Source organism: Oncorhynchus clarkii, chromosome 11, assembly GCF_045791955.1.
Source record: "Oncorhynchus clarkii lewisi isolate Uvic-CL-2024 chromosome 11, UVic_Ocla_1.0, whole genome shotgun sequence".
NCBI classification, from domain to species: domain Eukaryota; kingdom Metazoa; phylum Chordata; class Actinopteri; order Salmoniformes; family Salmonidae; genus Oncorhynchus; species Oncorhynchus clarkii.
Window position 1 is genome coordinate 4625146 of NC_092157.1, and position 17741 is coordinate 4642886.

General features: G+C 39.5%; 1 protein-coding gene across 1 annotated transcript in view; it reads left to right on the forward strand.

The window, feature by feature from the left end:
• The first annotated feature begins 220 nt into the window (after positions 1–220).
• LOC139420131 (eyes absent homolog 1) overlaps positions 221–17741 on the forward strand; it is a 114091-nt gene continuing 96570 nt past the window's right edge. Inside the window, exon 1 of the mRNA XM_071169884.1 lies at positions 221–530. The gene's annotated coding sequence lies outside the window, so the exon portion shown is untranslated. The remainder of the gene's footprint in view (positions 531–17741) is intronic.

Sequence of the window (17741 nt, forward strand, 5' to 3'; positions counted from 1 at the left end):
TCCTTACTGACTTACTGACTTATCACCTTACTGGCTTACCGCAACTATCTGCTCTTTCAAACAGCTCAAACAGCAGCCTTCCTCTCTCTCTCTTTCTCCTTCCCTACCCTCCCTCCACCTCCTCCCTCCTCTCAATGCTTTCCCTCCCTCCTCCCTCTCTCTCTCTCTCTCTCTCTCTCTCTCTCTCTCTCTCTCTCTCCTTATTTCCCCCCTCTTCGTCAGACACTCTGTAGTCACTGCCTGAAGCAGTAATCAGACAACTGTCCTTCTCACTCTGACTCGGTCTCCTGAGATACCAGTTAGTGTGTGTATCGGGACTCCGTGAGTTCTAACGCTTAAAATGAAAAAGAAAAAGTTGTCTTGTAGCCGGTAATTTGTTGCGTTACAGGTTCTACCAACTCTATTTTTTTTAAGAACTTCATTTTACATTTCTTCTTGTTTGTTCTGGACTGGACAGACTTGGCTGTAGAATAGTATAAAGAAGCTTTAAGGAAGGGTTGCCAGATAAAGGAATTTTCTCCAATATAGGGGTGAGTATGACTTTGTGTTACAAGAAGCAGTATTGTATTTTCTGCTGTTTCACTGTTGGTCGGGTTAGTCTGATGCCTGTCTGTCACTGGCTTTCTATATGAACATGTTTTTTGTTGTTGCTAAATACATACTCTTCTCTTCTCCTGAACTTTGTATTACTTACAGGCATCTCTATTGTAAACTGTGAGGATTTATTAATGAATTAAGGCGTCAATAGAATGAGTCAATATTTTAAAAAATATATATATTGGCACTAGTTGTTATCGTGCGAATAAATAGTTTTAACAGCTTGTTTTTTTTTGAGGCATCTTGTTTATATTTATTTATCGTGTTAATATTTAGACCAGTTAAATAACCACTTACATTATGGTAACGTCTTGACTGTATTCATCCACTGCTCAAAATATCTAAATGAAAAATGGACTTGTCATATTTATTTGTAAAAAGCAATGCTTTTTGTTTTAGTGCGGAGTGATATTTAGATATATATATATATAATATAATACGAAACTGTCATAATATGATCGTCTGTAATAACTAACTCAGTGATGACATTTAAAAAAAGATAAAAACACAAGTTATGGAGCTACTGGAGTATAAGTATATATTGCAACAATGGTAATGTACTATTCCTATAAATATTACTATACTAGTAATATAAGTGAAAACATTTATGATAATGTATAAACTGACTGTTCAAGAATGAAATACTCTTTGGACTTAATGATATACTCTAAACAATTATGTAAATGATTTACTTTGTATGAAAAACATGAATGTTTTTTTTCCGACACCGACTTGATCACAAATTAATATTCCTAACTATATCCAATAACTGTTGTCTACTTCTTATTTTTTTTAAATCATGCCCAAATCAACTTTACAATATTTTTATTTCTATTTAGCTCAGCAATTAAATTCACATCAAATCCTTCTTTAAAATTACATTCTAAAAACAAAACACCTCGATCTGAATACAATAAAATATATAAATCACAATTTCAAAAAACATTTAAATAAATCTGCTTCCTAAATGTTCAAGTGTGTATGATAGGATGTCCTCTTGCGTGCTCATTACTCGGCTCCCCGTTTACATTTTTCGATGCTGCAAAGCAAAACCTCGCTTCAGGAGTCTCTTTTCCACTGGTGGAATAAACAACAGCAGCCCAGTTAGAGCAGTTGACGTCTAATGACATCTGCTCTTGCCGCTGCCTGGTCAGGAATGCTCTGAACGGGAGACGGACGGCGTGTGTCTCACAAGACAACAGCTAACCCCCACCACCACAAACAACCACCTCTTATGGTTTAACACAGCGGCCCGGTCATACTGCTTAGAGTAAACTCTCACACTGCTTCCTGTTATACTACAATATACTACAATATACTACAATATTCTACAATATACTACAATATACTACAATATACTACAATATACTACAATATACTACAATATACTATACTATAATGTAATATAATGTTATATAATATACTATGATATATTATCATATACTGTTCTGTACAATACTATAATATAATATGCTTTTCTATACAATACTATACTATAATATATTACAATATACTATGCTTAATATACTATAATATACTGTTCTATACTATAATATACTACAATATACTATGCTTAAAATATTATAATATACTGTTCTATACTATAATATACTACAATATACTATGCTTAAAATATTATAATATACTGTTCTATACTATAATATACTACAATATACTATACTGTATATACTATAATATACTGTTCTATGCTATACTTTAGTAGAATAGACAGTGCTGCTTTACACTATACAGAAGACACATGTCCATCTTGTATGGATCAATACAGTAGTATTTTTCTTCTATATATTCATACAACCCAGTAGTAGTAGCTCTCTCTCTCTCTCTCTCTCTCTCTCTCTCTCTCTCTCTCTCTCTCTCTCTCTCTCTCTCTCTCTCTCTCTCTGTCTCTCTCTCTCTCTCTCTCTCTCTCTCTCTCTCTCTCTCTCTCTCTCTCTCTGTCTCTCTCTCTCTCTCTCTCTCTCTCTCTCTCTCTCTCTCTCTCTCTCTCTCTCTCTCTCTCTCTCTCTCTCTCTCTCTCTCTCTCTCTCTCTCTCTCTCTCTCTCTCTCTCTCTCTCTCTCTCTCTCTCTCTCTCTCTCTCTCTCTCTCTCTCTCTCTCTCTCTCTCTCTCTCTCTCTCTCTCTCTCTCTGTCTCTCTCTGTCTCTCTCTCTCTGTCTCTCTCTCTCTCTCTCTCTCTCTCTCTCTCTCTCTCTCTCTCTCTCTCTCTCTCTCTCTCTCTCTCTCTCTGTCTCTTTGTCTCTCTCTCCCTCTCTCTCTCTCTCATTGTCTCTCGTTCTCTCTCTCTCTCTCTCTCTCTCTCTCTGTCTCTCTCTCTCTCTCTCTCTCTCTCTCTCTCTCATTGTCTCTCGTTCTCTCTCTCTCTCTCTCTCTCTCTGTCTCTCTCTCTCTCTCTCTCTCTCTCTCTCTCTCTCTCTCTCTCTCTCTCTCTCTCTCTCTCTCTCTCTCTGTCTCTTTGTCTCTCTCTCCCTCTCTCTCTCTCTCATTGTCTCTCGTTCTCTCTCTCTCTCTCTCTCTCTCTCTGTCTCTCTCTCTATGGGTACATGTGTAGTGTTTCACTATAAAGAAGTGTAGCTGTCCTAATTGAAGGATGCTGTAGGATAATGTGTGTTCTCTGACTGACGTTATGACTCGGTTTAACTCATTGAATCTGTGAGGTGTTTTTATCTCTCTCTCAAATCAAATGTTGCCGTCCCTTTTTTTTCCCTTCTCTGTACTGTCTTTTTAATGTTGCACCAATCATCGGCGAGGGAAACTACCTACCTTTTATGATCGTTGAAAAAACAAACAAGAGACGTAGTTCTTAGATAGAATGGCTTGGATATATAAAAAAAAGAGCAAGGATTTCACATGTGGACAGGTGTTTTCACATGTGCATTTTCATGTTATTACGTGTTGCTTTACATAAGATCTCAGGTGAAACTCATGTGTTTTTTTTCTGCATGGATCTCTCTCTCTCTCTCTCTTTCTCTGTGTAGACAATAAGCATGGGTGCTGAAGCCTGCTGCGACCCATTCAGTCAAACTCTAGGCCTGTTGAGCCAATGAGAGGGCTGTCTATAGGCCTGTTTAGCCAATGAGAGGGCTGTTTACTCACTGTATTTGCTTTAATAAGGAGTACTGCTGACTGGTGGAACTGCAGGTATCAAGCCCCCCCCCCCAGTTTGTTCGCTGCAGTGTGCGTCACAGAATTAAATAGTTAATTTAATACACGATATAATGTATTTCGTAGGACCTCTACGGTGTGCATTCTGCATCTATCCAGACCCAGTGAGCCAGCTGAGGTCGTGGTAGAGCTGGTGGTAGCCGGTGGTTTGGTCGGCTGCTCGGTCGCTGTGGCGGAGAGGGAGCATGCCTTCAGAAGGCCTTGTTGATTGTCAATGCCTTTCCCGTGTGTGTGTGTGTGTGTGTGTGTGTGTGTGTGTGTGTGTGTCGCTGGACGGGTCAAGCATTCTTTCTCCTCTCTCAGATCTAGAGATGGGGGGGGGGGGGGGGCTGGTGAAAGACACAGAGGGTTAATTGATACTATGGGGAGGACGACCCCCCCTCAGTTCTGGGTGATTATCTGTCGCGGAATTGTCTACTAAATAAGGGGGGATGTTATTTTGTTAACACTCCGCTGTTTGTCTCGGGGAAATGTGTCCTAAAGAGCAGGAAATGAGGCGTTAGGATTAGCGTTGATTGCCCTCCCCTCCCCTCTAGCAGTAATACCTACTTAGATGTTTGTTTGTCATTGGTCACATGCGTGTTTACCTTCTAAACCATCATGAGGAAGCTAGCTACCGAGTTGGAAGAGCATACAGGAAGTTGTAGGCAGAGGTAAACGATTAAAACTGTAAGTCGTTCTGGATAAGAGCGTCTGCTAAATGACTAAACTGTCAAAATATAAATGTTTAACATACAAATCTCATATTACTGTATTGATTCATTTATTTAAAAAAAAATGTAATCAATTGTACAATTCTTTATTAAAAATGTAGTTATTTGTTAGATTTTTTATCTGTGTAAAAACCTCGCAATCCTAATTATTTCTCTGAGAGTGAGGCCGATATAGAAATAATTTTGCAAAAAAATAAATGATTATTTGTCTCTCTGAAATGAAACAGTCAAGTGATAGATTTTTAACAAATACATGTATTTGATTGAACAACCCCCTGATGATTTAGATCATGAATAGGCAGCACTGTTACCCGGTAGGCTGTCATTGAAAATAAGAATTTGTTTTTAACTGACTTGCCTAGTTAAATAAAGGTAAAAATATTTTTAAAAAAGTAGTATTTTTCCTCTTTATGGGGAGGATAGAATAATATACTAGTTATTTACAGGTTTTTGTTGTTTAGTTTTCAGAGATTTTGTCTTTTCAGCACAACGGTGATATAAATGATTTAATACAAATGTATTGAGGTATGAACTAATGAATGCAAATCACCATGTTTCCCTTAGTTCAAAATATCTCAGACTTTCCCAGCTTGTGTGTTTATGCTGAGAGAAAGTGTTCTAGCCTGTTATTGTGCTTCCTGTCATTTGTGAGCATTGTTAAATTAGTGTTGTTTTTGCCTCTGTCTTGGCCTATCTCTCTCTCTCTCTCTCTCTCTCTCTCTCTCTCTCTCTCTCTCTCTCTCTCTCTCTCTCTCTCTCTCTCTCTCTCTCTATGCCTCTCTCTCACTCTATGCCTCTCTCTCTTTCTCTCTCTCTCTCTCTCTTTCTCTCTCTCTCGTTCTCTCTCTCGTTCTCTCTCTCTCTCGTTCACTCTCTCTCTTATTCTCTCTCTTTCTCTCTCTCATTCTCTCTCTCTCTCTCTCTCTCTCTCTCTCTCTCGTTCTCTCTTTCTCTCTCTCATTCTCTCTCTGTCTCTCTCACCCCCTCACTCTCTCCCTCCCTCCCTCTCGCCCCCTCTCTCCCTCTTTCTCTCTCCCTCTTTCTCTCTCTTTCTCTCTCTCTGTCTCTCTGTCTGTCTGTGGTGGCAACGACAGTGCGGTAGGGAGGGTGTGATAAAACGTCTACCTTAAATCTTCTTTGATGCGCCACTCAAAGGCGAACTGGCCTGGAAATCATTTGCAGGGTTGAAGACCACATGGTATTAACAGGTTTAATGTAGCTACTCAGTGGATCGCTGCACGGAGCAGCATGTCAGCTTTAACAAAACGAAAGAGACAAATTACACATCAACAAACTCCCACATGTGTTCGGGAATTACACATTTTAATTACAGATAAGTACAAATGACTAAATTGCTCTTGCTGTGTGCTTCCACAGATTAATGTACTGTACACATTTTTCATTTGTATATTATCGCGGACCACATTTGGACAATCATTAACAAATGGGTATGTTTTTTTTTGTTTCATTAAAATGCAAAAATTATATTTTATTCAGACTTAATTATCCTGCGTAAGCTTCTGAACTATTCTTAGGTTAATGTTTAAATATGAATTATAATATCTTATTTGATGACAGTAATTAATCGTAAAACCATATTCAATTAAACGGTATCGACTAAGGAGCAGAATTAAACCAAAATTAATTTAAATTTTCTCATAATGTTTTTATGTTTATTATTTAAATGTGTATATTTCAGCACAGCCCCATCTGTCTCTTAGACATTCTGAGTGATCTGTGTATCCTATAGTCTATTTAAAAATAAAAACAATGCTACATTTTGCGGAGATAAAAAATATATATATTTAAAGTAGTCCGTGTTCGGCTTCGGCCACGCAGGACACGGAGAGACACCAGTGAAGTGTAGCATTTAGTCAACTCTCTATTCCCACTCTACATCTGTATTTAATTGTTGTCTACATTCTCCAGTGGATTTATTTTCCTGGGCCACCATGGAACCATGTGGACACAGCTGAGAAGTTTAACTAGTGGGATTAGTTGTTTTAAAAGTTATTTTGATAAAAGCGTTGGTTTTTCAAAAAAACCTTGTAACTCACAACACATGGGGTTTTTGCATAGTCTGTAAAATTCAAAGGAATTTGCACTCTATAAAATTCTAATCTTGTAAATTTAAAAGAGCAGAGGAGGATACACACTTAGCTCCCTAGATGATTTCATGAAAGTGTCTTTAATTCCTGCTCCAGTGTCCTCTTCCCTTTATAAAAAACATCAAACCAAGCCATAAATAATACCACTACTATATATTGGGGTGGTAGGTAGCCTAGTGGTTAAAGTGTTGGGCCAGTAACCAAAAGGTTGCTGGATTGAATACCGGAGCTGACAAGGTGAACACCTATTGTTATGCCCCTGAACAAGGCACTATTACCCGCTAGGCCGTCATTGTAAATAAGAATTAGTTCTTAATTAACTGACTTGCCTAGTTAAATATAAAAATAAAAATGTGTTTTTAATTTCGTCAAACCAAAAAAATCTAGCTGAAGTTTAGGATGCACATGTGTCAGACAGTTTAATACCTCTTCATCTATTAACAACAGATTATAATTAATCCTATAAACCTTCTTAAATCCTCATAACTAGAATAACACAGCACTGAAACAACCCAGGGAAAACCTTTTAAGACACATTAAAACCCCAAACAGGCTAATTTATTCATTCCCTCGGTGTGTGTCTGCTGCGTCGGTCGAGGTGGATCAGACAGACAGAGAGTGGCGGTGAGGATCAATGGTGAACGCCTGACTAGCTGTGTTAGCCAGTGGAAACGCAGGACTGGGAGTCAGTAAAGCCGAACGAGAAGCCTCTGCCTGCCTGGATACAAACAGCTGTCAGTGAAGCTTGTCTAGGACTCTCTTAGAATGCGTGACAAATGGAACCCTATTCCCTATGTAGTGCACTACTTTAGACCAGGGCTGGCACCCTATTCCCTATGTAGTGCACTACTTTTGACCAGGACTGGCAACCTATTCCCTGTATAGTGCCCATATACCAGGGCCTGTATCAGTGTTCTGCTCCCGATCTGGTCTAAAGTAGTGAACTACATAGGGAATAGGGTGCCAGCCCTGATCTAAAGTAGTGCACTACATACGGAATAGGGTGCCAGCCCTGATCTAAAGTAGTGCACTACATACGGAATAGGGTGCCAGCCCTGGTCTAAAGTAGTGCACTACATAGGAAATAGGGGGCCAGCCCTGGTCTAAAGTAGTGCACTACATAGGGAATAGGGGGCCAGCCCTGGTCTAAAGTAGTGCACTACATAGGGAATAGGGGGCCAGCCCTGGTCTAAAGTAGTGCACTACATAGGGAATAGGGTGCCAGCCCTGGTCTAAATGAGTGCACTACATTGGAAATAGGATGCCAGCCTTGGTCTAAAGTAGTGCACTACATTGGGAATAGGATGCCAGCCTTGGTCTAAAGTAGTGCACTACATTGGGAATAGGATGCCAGCCTTGGTCTAAAGTAGTGCACTACATAGGGAATAGGGGGATAGCCCTGGTCTAAAGTAGTGCACTATATAGGGAATAGGGTGCCAGCCCTGGTCTAAAGTAGTGCACTACATTGGGAAGAGGATGGCATTTGGGACGTAGCTCCTTATTGATGACACTTCTACAGCTTCATCAGCTTTGTTCTGTTGTATTCCAGAGCGGATCAGGTTGAGCTGAGATGCTGAACGCTGCTTCCACACATTTTTAAACAATATATATTTAGACTAATGGACTATAAAACAGACTAATGGACTGTAGAACAGACTAGTGGTTGAGACTAGTGGACTGTAGAACAGACTAATGGACTGTAGAACAGACTAATGGACTGTAGAACAGACTAATGGACTGTAGAACAGACTAATGGACTCTAGAACAGACTAATGGACTGTAGAACAGACTAATGGACTGTAGAACAGACTAATGGACTGTAGAACAGACTAATGGACTGTAGAACAGACTAATGGACTATAGAACAGACTAATGTACTATAAAACAGACTAATGGACTGTAGAACAGACTAATGGACTATAGAACAGACTAATGGACTATAAAACAGACTAATGGACTGTAGAACAGACTAATGGACTATAGAACAGACTAATGGACTATAGAACAGACTAATGGAATATAAAACAGACTAATGGTTGAGACAAGTGGACTATAGAACAGACTAATGGTTGAGACTAGTGGACTATAGAGGAGACTAATGGTTGAGACTAGTGGAGTATAGAACAGACTAATGGTTGAGACTAGTGGACTATAGAACAGACTAATGGACTGTAGAACAGACTAATGGACTATAGAACAGACTAATGGACTATAAAACAGACTAATGGACTATAGAACAGACTAATGGACTATAAAACAGACTAATGGTTGAGACTAGTGGACTATAGAACAGACTAATGGTTGAGACTAGTGGACCATAGAACAGACTAATGGTTGAGACTAGTGGACTATAGAGGAGACTAATGGTTGAGACTAATGGACTATAGAACAGACTAATGGTTGAGACTAGTGGACTATAAAACAGACTAATGGTTGAGACTAGTGGACTGTAGAACAGACTAATGGTTGAGACTAGTGGACTATAAAACAGACTAATGGTTGAGACTAGTGGACTGTAGAACAGACTAATGGTTGAGACTAGTGGACTATAGAGGAGGCTAATGGTTGAGACTAATGGACTATAGAGGAGACTAATGGTTGAGACTAATGGACTATAAAACAGACTAATGGACAGTAGAACAGACTAATGGTTGAGACTAGTGGACTATAGATGAGACTAATGGTTGAGACTAATGGACTATAAAACAGACTAATGGACAGTAGAACAGACTAATGGTTTAGACTAGTGGACTGTAGAACAGACTAATGGACTGTAGAACAGACTAATGGTTGAGACTAGTGGACTATAAAACAGACTAATGGTTGAGACTAGTGGACTATAGAGGAGACTCATGTTTGAGACTAGTGGACTATAAAACAGACTAATGGACTATAAAACAGACTAATGGACTGTAGAACAGACTAATGGTTGAGACTAATGGACTATAAAACAGACTAATGGACAGTAGAACAGACTAATGGACTGTAGAACAGACTAATGGACTGTAGAACAGACTAATGGACTCTAGAACAGACTAATGGACTGTAGAACAGACTAATGGACTGTAGAACAGACTAATGGACTGTAGAACAGACTAATGGACTGTAGAACAGACTAATGGACTATAGAACAGACTAATGGACTATAAAACAGACTAATGGACTGTAGAACAGACTAATGGACTATAGAACAGACTAATGGACTATAAAACAGACTAATGGACTGTAGAACAGACTAATGGACTATAGAACAGACTAATGGACTATAAAACAGACTAATGGTTGAGACTAGTGGACTATAGAACAGACTAATGGTTGAGACTAGTGGACTATAGAGGAGACTAATGGTTGAGACTAGTGGAGTATAGAACAGACTAATGGTTGAGACTAGTGGACTATAGAACAGACTAATGGACTGTAGAACAGACTAATGGACTATAGAACAGACTAATGGACTATAAAACAGACTAATGGACTATAGAACAGACTAATGGACTATAAAACAGACTAATGGTTGAGACTAGTGGACTATAGAACAGACTAATGGTTGAGACTAGTGGACCATAGAACAGACTAATGGTTGAGACTAGTGGACTATAGAGGAGACTAATGGTTGAGACTAATGGACTATAGAACAGACTAATGGTTGAGACTAGTGGACTATAAAACAGACTAATGGTTGAGACTAGTGGACTGTAGAACAGACTAATGGTTGAGACTAGTGGACTATAAAACAGACTAATGGTTGAGACTAATGGACTATAAAACAGACTAATGGACATAAGAACAGACTAATGGTTTAGACTAGTGGACTGTAGAACAGACTAATGGACTGTAGAACAGACTAATGGTTGAGACTAGTGGACTATAAAACAGACTAATGGTTGAGACTAGTGGACTATAGAGGAGACTCATGTTTGAGACTAGTGGACTATAAAACAGACTAATGGACTATAAAACAGACTAATGGAATGTAGAACAGACTAATGGTTGAGACTAATGGACTATAAAACAGACTAATGGACAGTAGAACAGACTAATGGACTGTAGAACAGACTAATGGTTTAGACTAGTGGACTATAAAGGAGACTAATGGACTGTAGAACAGACTAATGGACTGTAGAACAGACTAATGGTTGAGACTAGTGGACTATAAAACAGACTAATGGTTGAGACTAGTGGACTATAGAGGAGACTAATGGTTGAGACTAGTGGACTATAGAGGAGACTAATGGTTGAGACTAGTGAAATGTAGAACAGACTAATGGACTGTAGAACAGACTAATGGTTGAGACTAATGGACTATAAAACAGACTAATGGACAGTAGAACAGACTAATGGACTGTAGAACAGACTAATGGTTGAGACTAGTGGACTATAGAGGAGACTCATGTTTGAGACTAGTGGACTATAAAACAGACTAATGGACTATAAAACAGACTAATGGACTGTAGAACAGACTAATGGTTGAGACTAATGGACTATAAAACAGACTAATGGACAGTAGAACAGACTAATGGACTGTAGAACAGACTAATGGTTTAGACTAGTGGACTATAAAGGAGACTAATGGACTGTAGAACAGACTAATGGACTGTAGAACAGACTAATGGTTGAGACTAGTGGACTATAAAACAGACTAATGGTTGAGACTAGTGGACTATAGAGGAGACTAATGGTTGAGACTAGTGGACTATAGAGGAGACTAATGGTTGAGACTAGTGAAATGTAGAACAGACTAATGGACTGTAGAACAGACTAATGGTTGAGACTAATGGACTATAAAACAGACTAATGGACAGTAGAACAGACTAATGGACTGTAGAACAGACTAATAGTTTAGACTAGTGGACTATAGAGGAGACTAATGGACTGTAGAACAGACTAATGGACTGTAGAACAGACTAATGGACTGTAGAACAGACTAATGGACTGTAGAACAGACTAATGGACTGTAGAACAGACTAATGGACTATAGAACAGACTAATGGTTGAGACTAGTGGACTATAAAACAGACTAATGGTTGACACTAATGGACTATAAAACAGACTAATGGACTATAGAACAGACTAATGGACTGTAGAACAGACTAATGGTTGAGACTAATGGACTATAAAACAGACTAATGGACAGTAGAACAGACTAATGGACTGTAGAACAGACAAATGGTTTAGACTAGTGGACTATAGAGGAGACTAATGGACTGTAGAACAGACTAATGGACTGTAGAACAGACTAATGGTTGAGACTAGTGGACTATAAAACAGACTAAAGGTTGAGACTAGTGGACTATAGCGGAGACTAATGGTTGAGACTAGTGGACTATAGAGGAGACTAATGGTTGAGACTAGTGAAATGTAGAACAGACTAATGGACTGTAGAACAGACTTATGGTTGAGACTAGTGGACTGTAGAACATACTAATGGACTTTAGAACAGACTAATGGTTGAGACTAGTGGACTATAGAGGAGACTAGTGGACTATAAAACAGACTAATGGACTGTAGAACAGACTAATGGAATATAGAACAAATTAATGGTTGAGACTAGTGAACTATAAAACAGACTAATGGTTGATACTAATGGACTATAAAACAGACTAATGGACTATAGAACAGACTAATGGACTGTAGAACAGACTAATGGTTGAGACTAATGGACTATAAAACAGACTAATGGACAGTAGAACAGACTCATGGACTGTAGAACAGACTAATGGTTTACACTAGTGGACTGTAGAGGAGACTAATGGACTGTAGAACAGACTAATGGACTGTAGAACAGACTAATGGACTGTTGAACAGACTAATGGACTGTAGAACAGACTAATGGACGGTAGAACAGACTAATGGACTATAGAACAGACTAATGGTTGAGACTAGTGGACTATAAAACAGACTAATGGTTGACACTAATGGACTATAAAACAGACTAATGGACTATAGAACAGACTAATGGACTGTAGAACAGACTAATGGTTGAGACTAATGGACTATAAAACAGACTAATGGACAGTAGAACAGACTAATGGACTGTAGAACAGACTAATGGTTGAGACTAGTGGACTGTAGAACAGACTAATGGACTGTAGAACAGACTAATGGACTGTAGAACAGACTAATGGACTATAGAACAGACTAATGGTTGAGACAAGTGGACTGTAGAACAGACTAATGGTTGAGACTAGTGGACTATAAAACAGACTAATGGTTGAGACTAGTGGACTATGGAGGAGACTAATGGTTGAGACTAATGGACTATAGAGGAGACTAATGGTTGAGACTAGTGGACTATAGAGGAGAATAATGGTTGAGACTAGTGAAATGTAGAACAGACTAATGGACTGTAGAACAGACTAGTGGACTGTAGAACAGACCAATGGACTGTAGAACAGACTAATGGACTGTAGAACAGACTTATGGTTGAGACTAGTGGACTGTAGAACAGACTAATGGACTGTAGAACAGACTAATGGACTGTAGAACAGACTATTAGACAGTAGAACAGACTAATGGACTATAGAAAAGACTAATGGTTGAGACTAGTGGACTATAAAACAGACTAATGGTTGAGACTATTTGACTATAGAGGAGACTAATGGTTGAGACTAATGGACTATAGAGGAGACCAATGGTTGAGACTAGTGAAATGTAGAACAGACTAATGGACTGTAGAACAGACTTATGGTTGAGACTAGTGGACTATAAAACAGACTAATGGACTATAGAACAGACTAATGGACTGTAGAACAGACTAATGGTTGAGACTAGTGGACTGTAGAACAGACTAATGGACTGTAGAACAGACTAGTGGACTGTAGAACAGACTAATGGTTGAGACTATTGGACTATAGAGGAGATTAGTTGACTATAAAACAGACTAATGGACTATAAAACAGACTAATGGTTGAGACTAGTGGACTATAAAACAGACTAATGGTTGAGACTAGTGGACTGTAGAACAGACTAATGGTTGAGACTAGTGGACTGTAGAACAGACTAGTGGACTGTAGAGGAGACTAATGGTTGAGACTAGTGGACTATAGAGGAAACTAATGGTTGAGACTATTGGACTATAGAGGAGACTAATGGCTGAGACTAGTGGACTATAGAGGAGACTAATGGCTGAGACTAGTGGACTGTAGAGTAGACTAATGGTTGAGACTAGTGGACTATAGAGGAGACTAATGGTTGAGACTAGTAGACTATAGAACAGACTAATGAACTGTAGAACAGACTAATTGTTGAGACTAATGGACTGTAGAACAGACTAGTGGACTATAGAACAGACTAATGGACTATAAAACAGACTAATTGTTGAGACTAGTGGACTGTAGAACAGACTAATGGTTGAGACTAGTGGACTATAAAACAGACTAATGGTTGAGACTAGTGGACTATAAAACAGACTAATGGACTGTAGAACAGACTAATGGACTGTAGAACAGACTAATTGTTGAGACTAATGGACTGTAGAACAGACTAATGGACTCTAAAACAGACTAATGGTTGAGACTAGTGGACTGTAGAACAGACTAATGGTTGAGACTATTTGACTATAGAGGAGACTAGTGGACTATAAAACAGACTAATGGTTGAGACTAGTGGACTGTAGAACAGACTAATGGTTGAGACTAGTGGACTATAGAGGAGACTAGTGGACTATAAAACAGACTAATGGTTGAGACTAGTGGACTGTAGAACAGACTAATGGTTGAGACTAGTGGACTATAAAACAGACTAATGGTTAAGACTAGTGGACTGTAGAACAGACTAATGGACTGTAGAACAGACTAATGGACTGTAGAACAGACTAATGGACTGTAGAACAGACTAATGGTTGAGACTAGTGGACTGTAGAACAGACTAATGGTTGAGACTAGTGGACTATAGAGGAGACTAGTGGTTGAGACTAGTGGACTATAGAGGAGACTAGTGGACTATAAAACAGACTAATGTTTGAGACTAGTGGACTATAGAACAGGCTAATGATTGGGTAAACACCAACGTTTGGGCACACAGGGCCTTCTTCAGGGAGATACCAGCAAGGTTACGGCTTTACAGACCCTCAACTCACAGAACACACAGACCCTCACAGAACAGAACACACAGACCCTCACAGAACAGAACACACAGACCCTCGCCTCACAGAACACACATACCCTCACCTCACAGAAGACACAGACCCTCACCTCAAAGAAGACACAGACCCTCACCTCAACGCTGAACACAACCCCAACCACCACACGACAACACACCACTCTCTCGTTCTATCTCATTTTCTTGTTCTCTGTTTCTCTCGTTCTCTCTTTCTATCTCTATCTCATTCTCTCTCTCTCTCTCTCGTTCTCTTTCTTTCTCTCTTTTTCTCTCGTTCTCGCTCTCTCTATCTCATTCTCTCTCTCTTTCTCTTTATCTCGTTCTCTTTCTTTCTCTCTCTTTCTTTCTTTCTCTCTCTCTCTTGCTTGATCTCTTTCATTCTCTCTCATTCTGTCTTGTTCTCTCTTTCTCACTCCCCCCCTCCCCTCTCTCTCTCGATCGATCTCTTTCATTCTCTCTCGTTCTGTCTTGTTCTCTCTTTCTCTCCCCCCCTCTCGCTCTCGATCGATCTCTTTCATTCTCTCTAGTTCTGTCTTGTTCTCTCTTTCTCTCCCCCCCTCTCTCTCTCGATCGATCTCTTTCATTCTCTCTCGTTCTGTCTTGTTCTCTCTTTCTCTCCCCCCCTCTCTCTCTCGATCGATCTCTTTCATTCTCTCTAGTTCTGTCTTGTTCTCTCTTTCTCTCCCCCCCTCTCGCTCTCGATCGATCTCTTTCATTCTCTCTAGTTCTGTCTTGTTCTCTCTTTCTCTCCCCCCCTCTCTCTCTCGATCGATCTCTTTCATTCTCTCTAGTTCTGTCTTGTTCTCTCTTTCTCTCCCCCCCTCTCGCTCTCGATCGATCTCTTTCATTCTCTCTAGTTCTGTCTTGTTCTCTCTTTCTCTCCCCCCCTCTCTCTCTCGATCGATCTCTTTCATTCTCTCTAGTTCTGTCTTGTTCTCTCTTTCTCTCCCCCCCTCTCTCTCTCGATCGATCTCTTTCATTCTCTCTAGTTCTGTCTTGTTCTCTCTTTCTCTCCCCCCCTCTCGCTCTCGATCGATCTCTTTCATTCTCTCTAGTTCTGTCTTGTTCTCTCTTTCTCTCCCCCCCTCTCTCTCTCGATCGATCTCTTTCATTCTCTCTAGTTCTGTCTTGTTCTCTCTTTCTCTCCCCCCTCTCGCTCTCGATCGATCTCTTTCATTCTCTCTAGTTCTGTCTTGTTCTCTCTTTCTCTCCCCCCCTCTCTCTCTCGATCGATCTCTTTCACTCTCTCTAGTTCTGTCTTGTTCTCTCTTTCTCTCCCCCCCTCGCTCTCGATCGATCTCTTTCATTCTCTCTAGTTCTGTCTTGTTCTCTCTTTCTCTCCTCCCCTCTCTCTCTCGATCGATCTCTTTCATTCTCTCTAGTTCTGTCTTGTTCTCTCTTTCTCTCCCCCCCTCTCTCTCTCGATCGATCTCTTTCATTCTCTCTAGTTCTGTCTTGTTCTCTCTTTCTCTCCCCCCCTCTCGCTCTCGATCGATCTCTTTCATTCTCTCTAGTTCTGTCTTGTTCTCTCTTTCTCTCCCCCCCTCTCGCTCTCGATCGATCTCTTTCATTCTCTCTAGTTCTGTCTTGTTCTCTCTTTCTCTCCCCCCTCTCTCTCTCGATCGATCTCTTTCATTCTCTCTAGTTCTGTCTTGTTCTCTCTTTCTCTCCCCCCCTCTCTCTCTCGATCGATCTCTTTCATTCTCTCTCGTTCTGTCTTGTTCTCTCTCTCATTTTAATGTGGTAAAAAAGGTTTTTCTTTGTTGTTTCTGTTTACTCTCCTTTTCCTCCTTCACCTCTTTGTTTTCACTGTGCAGATGTTTTCCTGCCGTTAGAAAAATAACCAGAAGTCGTGGAGGGTTGTTGAGGGTCAGAGCGGTTGTCTATAGGAGATGATGTGTTGTCGTGATTACAATGCCAAGATGGCTGAATTCAGAGCGAGAGAGAGAGAGAGTGACATAGAGAGACCGAGACAGAGAGAGAGAGAGAGAGCAGCCGGGCTGGACAGAGTGACTGTCAGACTAAAGAACAGTAATATAGTTACTCTACCAGCGTCATAGGGAACATATGTGGCTCCGTATAATCTCCATGTACTTGTTTCCTGTCTCCCTCTCTCTCACTCACTGTCAAGATGCACTGCACCGCTGATTTAGGGGCCGCTAAAGTGCCCCCTGTAATGTGTGTGTGCTCGAATGCATGTGTGGTTACTGTGTGTGTAATAACACAATAGAAAAAGAGATGTATGTACTGTATAGTGAATGCATTGTACTTTATAATACTGTATAGTGTTGTACTGTATAGTGTTGTATTGTATAGTGATGTACTGTATTGTACTGTATAGTGAATGCATTGTACTTTATAATACTGTATAGTGTTGTACTGTATAGTGTTGTATTGTATAGTGATGTACTGTATTGTACTGTATAGTGAATGCATTGTACTTTATAATACTGTATAGTGTTGTACTGTATAGTGTTGTATTGTATAGTGATGTACTGTATTGTACTGTATAGTGAATGCATTGTACTTTATAATACTGTATAGTGTTGTACTGTATAGTGTTGTATTGTATAGTGATGTACTGTATTGTACTGTATAGTGAATGCATTGTACTTTATAATACTGTATAGTGTTGTACTGTATAGTGAATGCATTGTATAGTGATGTACTGTATTGTACTGTATAGTGAATGCATTGTACTTTATAATACTGTATAGTGTTGTACTGTATAGTGTTGTATTGTATAGTGATGTACTGTATTGTACTGTATAGTGAATGCATTGTACTTTATAATACTGTATAGTGTTGTACTGTATAGTGTTGTATTGTATAGTGATGTACTGTATTGTACTGTATAGTGAATGCATTGTACTTTATAATACTGTATAGTGTTGTACTGTATAGTGTTGTATTGTATAGTGAATGCATTGTATAGTGATGTACTGTATTGTACTGTATAGTGAATGCATTGTACTTTATAATACTGTATAGTGTTGTACTGTATAGTGTTGTATTGTATAGTGAATGCATTGTATAGTGA